Source organism: Convolutriloba macropyga, chromosome 2 (assembly GCF_964194025.1).
Source record: "Convolutriloba macropyga chromosome 2, txConMacr16.3, whole genome shotgun sequence".
Taxonomy (NCBI): Eukaryota; Metazoa; Xenacoelomorpha; order Acoela; family Convolutidae; genus Convolutriloba; species Convolutriloba macropyga.
The window spans coordinates 54,391,966-54,405,890 of NC_134469.1; positions in this window are offsets into that span (position 1 = coordinate 54,391,966).

The window sequence follows — 13,925 nt, forward strand, 5'->3', positions numbered from 1 at the left end:
ACAGCTTCCTTGATCTGCGAAGCAGGTTCCCTGATAGCTTTGTTCATTTTTGTTTATTTACCATATTTAAAAACAAAATTATCTAGTTGCTCTTGGTTAATAATATTCATAGATAATAGTTGCTCAGATATATCTAGCATTTCATCATATAATCCATCATGACCAGCTTTTGTTTCCAGTATTATTATTTCTAATCTTTCTATTAAATTATTTGGGTCCACATAGTGGTGGCAACTTTGTTGGTTGGGGTTGCTATTTAATCCCCTACCAAATACATCATCTTTTATCCCTATTATACGTTTTATTGTTCTATATCTAGCGCTTTTCTTATCCCTTTTTCCTAAATCATATCTAATATCCTTTAAAAACCTTTTAATTTTTTCATCTTCCTCGATTTCACCATGTTTTATATTAGGGTTAGTAAGAAAGTTTATAAACTCATCTGACAATTCATATATATTATCCTTAACTATAAATGCATTTTCTTGGTAAATTAGTTTAACACCGTTCATTTCAAATTTACCAATATCTAAATTTCCGAACTTGAACTTTACTTGAGGGTTAGATTGAACTGACATTAAATTAATCATTTGAGCCGTGTCTTTATCTACTAACATTCCTGGTTTATCTCGAGCTTCCTCTACAGCTTTGCCATTGGACTTCTTTAAAGCTTCATTAAACTGGAGGCCAGCTTGCTGGATCATCTTAGTTTGTTTATCTAACTCATGTTTGTTCACTTAATGCTAGATTGTGTTCATTGTTTGCGTTTAGTGTTTTAGTTAAAGGATCAAATAACTCTTCTTTTTCTCCATAATATTCTTGTTTTTTTTAAATTTATCTTCTAATCTATTCTTTCTGTTTTGTTTTTCTAGATAGTTTAATTCTATAATTTCATCTAGCTTAGTCATTTTATATGTATTGAAAAATTATAATAAGAGTAAAAAATGGATAATGAAAATTCTATTGATGAAAACTAATCTGAGTTAAAAAAATGTTTAGCTTGTGGAAAACAATACCGGGCAATGGAAGAGTTTATCGACCATACTAGGGAACCCTGGCATGATGAATTAATAATTTCAAGTTACTCTAAATATTTAGATGAAAGGGAAACCATTAAAATAATAAAATTTATAGAATAGAACAAAAACAAATTAACTAGAGGAAATAGTGATTTGGAAATAACTTTGTGAGGGATAATGATCTATAATGTACTAACTAATAAACCAGGAGATGCAATTGATCATTTTATAAAAGTAAGTATAGAATATTATTAACCAGTTTTATGTTTTTTGTTTAGATTTAAAAATCGATAAACCATAGATGGAGTCTGTTCATAGATCAGAGAAACTGCTTCAGAGATGAGCGAAGCTATCAGGGAACCTGCTTCGCAGATGACTACGTCCATCGGTGAAACTGCTTCACAGATCATTATATAATCTAATATAGGCTTCAATTAACTTTCTATCATCATTAGTGGTTATTTCTAAAATGTTATTTATTAACAAGTCTTTATTATCTAACTCTGTTGAAGTAGTATTAATCTTTTTTATTAAATCTCTTTTAAATAAATATAGTTCCTTATCAAGTGGATAACTTCTTATATTGTTTACATAAAACTTTTTATCATCAAATTTATTTAAACTAATCTTACTTGTTTTTGTTGTTGTCATGTTATCGCCAACTTTTTGTATTCTGCATTCATCTACTGTTCTCTGTGTATTATTCATTAATGCATCATAATAATCTATATGCCTAGCATTATTATGCTTCTTTATTCCTTTTTCTTTAGTGTTTTTAGGATAATTTTTGAAGCTATATGTTTTGGGGGACAATACTATAAATTCCTCAGTAATCCTACTCCCCAGCTCGTGCTTAAACTTGCCGGGGACTTTATTATTAGTTTTTATAGGTATGTCTAGATTACTTAAGTCCATATGCTCATCACTAACTTTACCTTCACTATAACTTAATACGAAACTGTCCGTATCCATATAGTGAAGTGTTAGATCTTTGAGGGATGGTTTTAAATTATTATAGAATACATCAAACATATGTAACTTGCTAAGTTCGAGTATTGTTACTCCTACATATATAGGTGAGCTATATTCTTTATGTAGTCTATATGGCTATAATCTCTATATCTAGTTATATTCCTAAATGTTGTTTTACTTACACTTTTCATTATCTTTTCTTCATCATGCAAGAACTTGCTTTGAAAGAAGTGTAGAGGATTCATGCACATTCTTCCATATAGGGATTTATTCATTAATTCCCTTACATCTTTTTTTGCTTCAGTTTTTGCTGTCGCTCTTTTGTTAGTATTGTTTTGTATATAATCTCTACATATATAATCTTGTTTAAATTTAATTACTCTATGTATTTTTGTTACTTTTACTCCCATCTTAACATAGAACTTTAACATCTTATAATGAACCATGTTTTCTGTTTTGTTGTTTTGGTATAAGATTAGTTTCTCTGATCTTGCCTTGCCTCCATCTCTTTCTCTGTAACCTAATTCATTATCATTGATCTTTCTCTTATAAGGCATTAGTGCTAACTGTTCTGTTCTCTCTTTACATTCATTGGTATAATCAACATCACAAACTATATAGTAACCATGATCACTATCATCTGGAGTATTCAATATTACATCGAGGAAACCGCTTCGCTGATCTAGAGTAGTAGTATTAATAAACTCAAAATCCTTATAAGGTAACTTTTGCATCATTGCATAACCATATAGGTTGTTTGCGTCTATGTACCCTATGGACTTACCATCACTGTTATTTATATATCTATCACCCATTATTCCACATATACCACCTCTCTTTGCTCCAACAAAATCATCTACCATTTGATTATCTTACAATGTATCTAATGTAATACCACTTGACATTAACCAACAATCAAAACTATAACCTGGTAGACTAACTTAATGAAGTGGATTGAGCTTCAATTGTTTCATGCTTAATTTAACATATTCATTCATGCAATAGTCTAATATTTCCACATCATTCTGTAAGTACTTTATAGTTAGATCTTTTCCAGTTTTATTACTGTTTTCATTATTAAAGTTATCTACTTCTTCTTGTGTTGGTAATTTATTATGTAGAGAGGATTTGAAGTCTTCCATTTTTAGATTACCTATAACTTCTTGCTAGGTAGCTTCGCTACCTTTGGTTGTGGAACTACCATACGACTTCGTCGTGGTGCCCAATCGGTTTGAACCCAAATCAAAGTATTCATATGGATATAATGTTTTAGTTTTACATCCGTATATCATTGCCATTTGATCTAGAGGCATAGCTAAGAAGTTATAACTATCTAAGAATTCGAGACAACCAATGCTAAACATCTTAGACTTACCAGCAGCTAGTGGTATGTTATCTACTTTTCTTTTATCATTATTCTGTTTAAAGAGTTCACTGTATAGTAGGTTGAAGTCATAGCCAGAGCCATTATGGAATATTACTGGAATGAAGTTTTGTTCTTTGTATCTTAGATTACATATTTTACATGCTGGTCCTCTATATTTACCAGTTTCATGACAGTGATCTCTTACTTTATTAATACATGTTTTGCTGCAGATATGACAAGTGTTATTGGTTTCATGATATAATTTATCTTCTTCTGTGAATATCATTTGCTTGTTGCGCTTGGAGTTATGCCCAGTTTCTATTTCTAATAGATCTCTAGCAAATCTTTTGATTAAGCCTAGACCGAAGTAGGTCTTGAAGATACGTTGCCAGGTGTAACCCACAGCTGTTGGAATATGTTCAGCTATTACATATTTTAAATCATTAGTTGAGACTTCAACAAGGCAACTTTCTATATCGGCAGTTATAATATTTTTTTATATTCTGACGTTTGTGTTCATTTATAAAAGTAATATGTTTTTTCTTAGGATAAACAATCTTTGGTTTGAATGAGTTGTTGCATTCGTGTTTATCATATTTAATTTGTGAGTTAAACCAATAGGTACACTATAACAATAATAATATTTAATGTTGTTTTTATTTGGTCGTTCTAACAGGGTTTCTATATTTTTTATTAGGGCGAAGTGTTCTATTTGACCATTACTCCAAACTAGTATTCTTACATCTTTTCTATCTTTTTTAAAATCATCCACTTGTTTAAACATTTCTAATTTGCCCCCACCACAAGGTGTGTATACCCAAATATTAATATTATACAATTTCTGTATTCTTATTATATAAGCAAAATCATTTTCATGTTGTTGTCTTGGTTCAATTAGTTTATCTACAAATTTACTTTCTAGAGTTGCATGGTGTGGGGCGGGATGTAGCCAAGCAGTTATAGTTAGTTGTAAGCAATTGTATTTATAACTACGTATATTTAATATAGTTTAGAGTTTTTGAGATCAGGAGGTAAATCTATGCAACTACCAATAGATGCTTTAGTTGGTTCAATATTTAACTGAATACTTCTTATTCCAAGAAACTCAAAATCATAACCATAACCTTCATATATTTCCTTTTCGAAATCTAGCCACCGATTGAAGTCACCATATTCATATATTGCATTATTATTAACATAATCAGTATTGAAAATTATTTTAGTAGTTTTAACTTCTTCTTTGGTTCTCTTCTTATAATCACATTCAGCCGTGATCTTATATTTAAAACTCTTATGTTTTCTGAACTGGTAACAGTTTTTAATTTCTTCTAAAGAGTAATTAGTTGCTTCGTCTATATCTTCAATGTAATTCCCACCTTTATCAGTAATATAAAATTCTCTCATGTTCTGGCTGGAGTTTATATCGAAGTCTTCTGTGTTTTCTAGATACTTACGATTATGACTATATGAGTGAGTAGTTAGAGCTATTTTTTTTCCTAAATTCTTCATGACATTCTTTACATTCATACTTAAGTTTAGAGTAGATGTTGTTTTCGGGTTGGGGTACCCCTTTAGTTTTAGTTTTAATAATACCTTTAGTTTTAATAATATAATCATCTTCAGCCGAATTATACACCTTCTCCAAGGTTTCTTCTTCTTCAGACTCAAATACTTTCTCCAATAGTTCCTTATGTTTGAGATCGTATGATTGATGCCTGTATAAACCCTTCTTTGTTTCAAAGGATAGATTACAGACATCGCAGAAGTTTATGACACTAGTATTAGTTGATTGAGACATGATGTACTTATTTAGGGAAATAATCAAAAAATTAATTTTTCGAAAAATGAAAATGAAATGCAATAAGTGTATAAATAAACCTTGGAAAGAATGTTGTAATAATTGTATAGAATTAGAATATTCTTGTTATGTATGTAAAAATATGGTCAAAATTTTGTTCTTTGTATCTTAGATTACATATTTTACATGCTGGTCCTCTATATTTACCAGTTTCATGACAGTGATCTCTTACTTTATTAATACATGTTTTGCTGCAGATATGACAAGTGTTATTGGTTTCATGATATAATTTATCTTCTTCTGTGAATATCATTTGTTTGTTGCGCTTGGAGTTATTCCCAGTTTCTATTTCTTAGATCTCTAGCAAATCTTTTGATGCAGCCTAGACCGAAGTAGTGTTTGAAGTTACCTTGCCAGGTGTAACCCACAGCTGTTGGAATATGTTCAGCTATTACATTTTTTAAATCATTAGTTGAGACTTCAACAAGGCAACTTTCTATATCGGCGGTTATAATATTTTTTATATTCTGACGTTTGTGTTCATTTATAAAAGTAATATTTTTTTCTTAGGATAAACAATCTCTTGTTTTGGATGGGTTGTTGCATTCGTGTTTATCATATTTAATTTGTGGGTTAAACCAATAGGCACACTATCACAAAAATAATATTTAATGTTGTTTTTATTTGGTTGTTCTAACAGGGTTTCTATATTTTTTATTAGGGCGAAGTGTTCTATTTGACCATTACTCCACACTAGTATTCTTACATCTTTTCTATCTTTTTTTAAAATCATCTACTTGTTTAAACAATTCTACTTTGCCCCCACCACAAGGTGTGTATACCCAAATATTAATATTATACAATTTCTGTACTCTTGTTATATAAGCAAAATCATCTGCATGTTGTTGTCTTGGTTCAATTAGTTTATCTACAAATTTACTTTCTAGAGTTGCATGGTGTGGGGCGGGATGTAGCCAAGCAGTTTTAGTTAGTTGTAAGCAATTGTATTTATAACTACGTAGATTTAATATAGTTTAGAGTTTTTGAGATCAGGAGGTAAATCTATGCAACTACCAATAGATGCTTTAGTTGGTTCAATATTTAACTGAATACTTCTTATTCCAAGAAATTCAAAATCATAACCATAACCTTCATATATTTCCTTTTCGAAATCTAGCCACCGATTGAAGTCACCATATTCATATATTGCATTATTATTAATATAATCAGTATTGAAAATTATTTTAGTAGTTTTAACTTCTTCTTTGGTTCTCTTCTTATAATCACATTCAGCCGTGATCTTATATTTAAAACTCTTATATTTTCTGAACTGGTAACAGTTTTTAATTTCTTCTAAAGAGTAATTATATGCTTCGTCTATATCTTCAATGTAATTTCCACCTTTATCAGTAATATAAAATTCTCTCATATTCTGGCTGGAGTTTATATCGAAGTCTTCTGTGTTTTCTAGATACTTACGATTATGACTATATGAGTGAGTAGTTAGAGCTATATTATTCCTAAATTCTTCATGACATTCTTTACATTCATACTTAATTTTAGAGTAGATGTTGTTTTCGGGTTGGGGTACCCCTTTAGTTTTAGTTTTAATAATATCTTTAGTTTTAATAATATAATCATCTTCAGCCGAATTATTCACCTTCTCCAAGGTTTTTTCTTCTTCAGACTGAAATACTTTCACCAATAGTTCCTTATGTTTGAGATCGTATGATTGATGCCTGTATAAACCCTTCTTTGTTTCAAAGGATAGATTACAGACATCGCAGAAGTTTATGACACTAGTATTAGTTGATTGAGACATGATGTATTTATTTAGGGAAATAATCAAAAAAATAATTTTTCGAAAAATGAAAATGAAATGCAATAAGTGTATAAATAAACCTTGGAAAGAATGTTGTAAAAATTGTATAGATTTAGAGTATTCTTGTTATGTATGTAAAAATATGGTCAAAGTTTTGTTCTTTGTATCTTAGATTACATATTTTACATGCTGGTCCTCTATATTTACCAGTTTCATGACAGTGATCTCTTACTTTATTAATACATGTTTTGCTGCAGATATGACAAGTGTTATTGGTTTCATGATATAATTTATCTTCTTCTGTGAATATCATTTGTTTGTTGCGCTTGGAGTTATTCCCAGTTTCTATTTCTTAGATCTCTAGCAAATCTTTTGATGCAGCCTAGACCGAAGTAGTGTTTGAAGTTACCTTGCCAGGTGTAACCCACAGCTGTTGGAATATGTTCAGCTATTACATTTTTTAAATCATTAGTTGAGACTTCAACAAGGCAACTTTCTATATCGGCAGTTATAATATTTTTTATATTCTGACGTTTGTGTTCATTTATAAAAGTAATATTTTTTTTCTTAGGATAAACAATCTCTTGTTTTGGATGGGTTGTTGCATTCGTGTTTATCATATTTAATTTGTGGGTTAAACCAATAGGCACACTATCACAAAAATAATATTTAATGTTGTTTTTATTTGGTTGTTCTAACAGGGTTTCTATATTTTTTATTAGGGCGAAGTGTTCTATTTGACCATTACTCCACACTAGTATTCTTACATCTTTTCTATCTTTTTTTAAAATCATCTACTTGTTTAAACAATTCTACTTTGCCCCCACCACAAGGTGTGTATACCCAAATATTAATATTATACAATTTCTGTACTCTTATTATATAAGCAAAATAATCTGCATGTTGTTGTCTTGGTTCAATTAGTTTATCTACAAATTTACTTTCTAGAGTTGCATGGTGTGGGGCGGGATGTAGCCAAGCAGTTTTAGTTAGTTGTAAGCAATTGTATTTATAACTACGTATATTTAATGTAGTTTAGAGTTTTTGAGATCAGGAGGTAAATCTATGCAACTACCAATAGATGCTTTAGTTGGTTCAATATTTAACTGAATACTTCTTATTCCAAGAAATTCAAAATCATAACCATAACCTTCATATATTTCCTTTTCGAAATCTAGCCACCGATTGAAGTCACCATATTAATATATTGCATTATTATTAATATAATCTGTATTGAAAATTATTTTAGTAGTTTTAACTTCTTCTTTGGTTCTCTTCTCATAATCACATTCAGCCGTGATCTTATATTTAAAACTCTTATATTTTCTGAACTGGTAACAGTTTTTAATTTCTTCTAAAGAGTAATTATATGCTTCGTCTATATCTTCAATGTAATTTCCACCTTTATCAGTAATATAAAATTCTCTCATATTCTGGCTGGAGTTTATATCGAAGTCTTCTGTGTTTTCTAGATACTTACGATTATGACTATATGAGTGAGTAGTTAGAGCTATATTATTCCTAACTTCTTCATGACATTCTTTACATTCGTACTTAATTTTAGAGTAGATGTTGTTTTCGGGTTGGGGTACCCCTTTAGTTTTAGTTTTAATAATATCTTTAGTTTTAATAATATAATCATCTTCATCTTAGACTATGTTTTTATCTTCATAGATATAGATATGGTCATACTAGAAATCAATTCAGAGAGCATGTTTATAAGTATAATATTCAAGCAGACACCGAAAAACACTAATCACCGTGTTTCCACCGATCCCAGTGTTTTTGACTGTGCTTATTTTTTTTGCTTTCTTTCATATTTAGCAACCACTAATAGTACAAGAAGTCAACAAGCTTGGTTTAACATCGCATTACACATCAGTGAAACTGCTTCGCAGATCGAATGAAAAGTGCATGTCATGCTAAAATGGCCGCCAGCATTGACATAGAAAGCCACCACCACTAACAGAATGAAATCAAATAAGTGAAAATTTTGAATATATGATGCCCTTAAAAATTAGCTAGTAAGGTGAGTATTTATTAAAATTTTTATTTAATTTTTAATAAATTATACAAAGATTTCAACTTAATAGAAGGATTTAAATATTACTTTACTTTCAAACAGGTGATTACTTGGGAAAGGATAACTAATTTTAAGTTAAAAATCATGTCAGAATATTCTAGAAAAAAGAATGTTCTAGAATAATTCTCCATGAGGAAACCTTTATTCTCCACGACACTTTTTGGCTATTCATCATGAGTTTCTCTTCACTACAAAAACTAGCGAAAAATTTTAAACAATTTTCGTCATTTGACGAGACTTTAATAACAGGAGCTTTATCGTGCACTTCTTTATCTGAAGAAAATCTAAACGAATTGACTAATTTAACAACTCAAATGATTACATTTTGTAAGGAGAACAAATGCATACCCGACAACACCGCCGAACTTGAAAGTGAGACTGGAAAACGAACTAAAACAGGACTCTTCCAGTTGATCCTCTCCAAGTTCAAGAAGGATCTACTAAGTTACGAGCATCAGGAAAAACTGGAGAAGTTTGAAGTGAATGTACCGGAATATTTATCTTTCCACAATAAACTCAGGAGCTCATTCAATGTTGGTGAATTTGAGTCTTATCTCACCACAGTCAATAACATGGAGGGAAAGCTGAATCGTTTTTATCTACTGTCAATTTCTGACAGAGGATACATATGGGCGAAAGTGAAACAAAATCCTCAAGAAAAAAAATAAGGATATTCCCTGGAAAAAACTAATGAACGATAAAGGATATTCCTACTCTACTGTCCAGAGTTATATCAACTTCTCTCAAGCGTGTGAAAGCTATCCCAGGATCCTAGACTTAACAGACTACTACTCAGAATGGAAAAAGTTCCCTACACTGTTTTTGGCAGAAGTTCAGAAGGATAGCCAGCTACAATCTAGGTGCATGACAGAACTACAATTTTCATAAATGATAAACAAGTGATTGGTTATTGAGAAATATATTTAATATTAATATTGATATTGATATCCCTACAAATGATACATTAATATTAATATTCTTAGTGTTAATACATTAATTTATTCACCTGATTATTAAGAGTTCAGTCAGCTTAATAATTAAAATTAAAAGTGTTCAAGCATTCTGTAGTTGCACACTCCCCCACAGTTGCCATTAAGAAAGGTCGAGCAGTACTGCCGTAGCGTGGTAAAGGCGAGTCAACCTTTTAACAAGACCCCTCAAGACTCGGCTCAAAAAATGTACCCTGGTACATAGAATCACTCAGTTAAACATCATAGATCAATCGTCTCCAAGGGTAAAGTCAAAATTTTAAAGAAAATTGTTTCTTATTATCGATTTTTAAGCAATTTTGAGTTATTTTCAGTCCATCCGATTCTATTGAAAAAAAATTTTGTGAGATGATTAACCTGATTTATTTCAATATATTTTGGCATATTAGATATGAAATTAGGCTTAAAACTAGCTTGAGAACTTTTGGATATTAGTGTATGAAATGCATAAATTATACTAGCTATGTACATTTTGTACACAAAATTGTGCGTGTAATATTTATTTATAGTGGTGAATATAGTAGTGGATAAAACAAGGGATTCAACAAACAGTAAAATTTGGCCCGATTCGACATGCGCGATTAGCGTTAGGAGAAAGGGACAAATTTTACTGGTGGTTGAATCCCTTGTTTTATCCACTACTCAAGAGAGAAAAAACAAAAGTAGCCCAACAAACCACATAAAATTGTTTTAAAATTAACGACAATTTTTTATGTGCGGGGGAGCTAGGTGGGGTGGGTGTGTAGATAGGTTGGGGAGGTAGGTAGTGCTGGGGTAGTTGGGGGGGGGTGTAGGTGGGTGTAGTTGGGGGGGAGGTAGTTGGGTGAAGGGAGGGGTAGTTTGGGGGTTGGGGTAGGTAGGGGTGGTAAGTTGGGGCGGGGGGGGGGGGCGGGGGGAGGTAGGTGGTGGTGGTGGTGGGGTGGGGGGGTTAGGTTGGTGGGTGGGTAGATAGGTTGGGGAGGTGGGTAGTGCTGGGGTATTTTTTTTTTGGGGGGGGGGTAGGTGGGGGCAGCTAGGTGAAGGGAGGGGATAGGTGGGAAGTAAGTTGGGGGGGGGGGTGGGGTGCGGGAGAGGGGGGTTCAGTAGGTTTTTTTTTGGGGGGGGGGGTAGATAGGTGGCGGAGGCAGGGGGTCTGTGCGGTGTAGTTTAGATAATTAGGGGTGACTTATATAGGAACAAAAAATCTCAAAATGACCTCTTCACCTTGAACATTACCAGCAGTTTCTAATTACTATACATTACAAGCGAAGCTACTGTTAAAGTCCAATGTTCAAAAACAGAAGTCAACAATCAAAAGCGGAGGTAAATGCTCGAACAAAAAATCAAAATTCAAGTCATGAACAAACTTGCTTTTGCTAAAAAAAACAGAGCCGGGAGAATACCGGAAACGAATCGAATCGTCGTGCAAAATAAACTCTACCCTAATTGGGCCAAATCAGAATATCGAAAAAAACATTAAAAATAACGAAAATAGTAGACCAATATAACATAAAAAGCGTTAAACGTTTTTCTGTTCAGGGGTGTGGATAGGTGCTGGTGGGGGGGGGGTTGGTAGGCGGTGGTGGGGGGTGTAATTATGTGGGGTGGGGGGTAGGTACGTTGCGGGAGGGGGTAGGTAGGTTGGTACGTGGGGGGTAGGTACGTTTGGGGGGGGATGGGTAGTTAGGTACTTGGGCGGATTGTTTTTTTTGGGGAGGGGTAGGTAGTTAAATGGGATCAAGTTTTCTCAAACTGACCTTTTCGCCTCTAATTACAGACTGTTACGAATTGCTATACATTACAAACTAAGCTATTGTTTAAGTCCAATGTTCGAAAACAGAAGTCAACAATCAAAAACGGAGATAAAAGCTCGAATAGAAAGAAGTCAAAATTCAAGTCATGAACAAAATTGCTTTTTGCTGAAAAAACGTGGCCGGTAGAAAACCGGAAACGACTTGAATCGTCGTGCAAAATAATCTCTACCCTAACTTGGACAAATTCAGAATATCGAAAAAACACTAGAAACAACAAAAATAGTAGAGCAATTAACTTAAAAAGCGTTAAAATTTTTCAGTTCAGGGGTGTGGGTAGGTGCTGGTGGGGGGGGGGGGGGTGCGGTAGGTATGTAGGTACGTGAGGAGGGTCGGGTTAGGGTTAGGTAGGTACGTTGGGGGGGGGGTAGATAGGTACGTGGGAGGGGGGTAGGTAGGTACGTGGGAGGGGGGTCGGTAGGTACGCGAGGAGGGGTGGGTTATGGTTTGGTAGGTACGTGGTACGTGGGGGGGAGGTAGGTAGGTACGAGGGGGTGGGGGTAGGGGGTAGGTACGTGGGGGGTATTTACGTCGGGGGGAGGGTAGGTAGTTAAATGGGATCAAATTTTCTCAAATTGAACTCTTCACCTTGAAATACAGACTGTTACCAATTGCTATACATTACAAACTAAATTACTGTTAAAGTCCAATGTTCGAAAACAGAAGTCAACAATCAAAAGCGGAGGTAAAAACTCGAACAGAAAGAAGTCAAAATTCAAGTCATGAACAAACTTGCTTTCTGCTAAAAAAACATAGCCGGTAGAATATCGGCAGCGACTCGAATCGGCGTGCAAAATAATCTCTATCCTAACTTGGACAATATCAGAATATCGAAAAAACACTAGAAATAACAAAAATAGTAGACCAATATAACATAAAAGCGTTAAATGTTTTTCAGTTCAGGGATGTGGGTAGGTGCTGGTGGGAGGGTTGGTAGGTGGTGGTTGGGGGTGTAAGTAGGTGGGGTGGGGGGTAGGTACATTGCGGGAGGGGGGTAGTAGGTACGTGGGGGGTAGGTACGTTTGGGGAGGGGGGGGGGTTAGGTACTTGGGGGGATTGTTTTTTTTGGGGAGGGGTAGGTAGTTAAATGGGATCAAGTTTTCTCAAACTGACCTTTTCACCTCTAATTACAGACTGTTACGAATTGCTATACATTACAAACTAAGATATTGTTTAAGTCCAATGTTCGAAAACAGAAGTCAACAATCAAAAACGGAGGTAAAAGCTCGAATAGAAAGAAGTCAAAATTCAAGTCATGAACAAAATTGCTTTTTGCTGAAAAAACATGGCCGGTAGGAAACCAGAAACGAATCGAATCGTCGTGCGAAATAATCTCTACCCTAACTTGGACAAATTCAGAATATCGAAAAAACACTAGAAACAACAAAAATAGTAGAGCAATCAACTGAAAAAGCGTAAAATTTGTCAGTTCAGGTGTGTGGGTAGGTGCTGGTGGGGGGGCGGTAGTTAGGTAGGTAGGTACGTGAGGAGGGTCGGGTTAGGGTTAGGTAGGTACGTTGGGGGGAGTAGGTAGGTACGTGGGAGGGGGGTAGGTAGGTACGTGGGAGGGGGGTAGGTAGGTACGTGAGGAGGGGTGGGTTAGGGTATTGGTAGGTACGTGGGGGGGGGGAGGTAGGTAGGTACGAGGGAGTGGGAAGAGGGGGGTAGGTACGTGGGAGGGGGGTAGGTAGGTACGTGAGGAGGGGTGGGTTAGGGTTTGGTAGGTACGTTTGGGGGGGATGGGGGGGGGGTTAGGTAATTGGGCGGATTGTTTTTTTTTCGGGGAGGGGTAGGTAGTTAAATGGGATCAAGTTTTCTCAAACTGACCTTTTCACCTCTAATTACAGACTGCTACCAATTGCTATACATTACAAACTAAATTACTGTTAAAGTCCAATGTTAGAAAACAGAAATCAACAATCAAAAACGGAAGTAAATGCTCGAACAGAAAGAAGCCAAAATTCAGTTCAAGAACAAACTTGCTTTCTGTTAAAAAAACACAGCCGGTAAATACCGGAAATGACTCGAATCGTCGTGCAAAATAATCTCTACCCTAACTTGGACAAAATCAGAATATCGAAAAAAA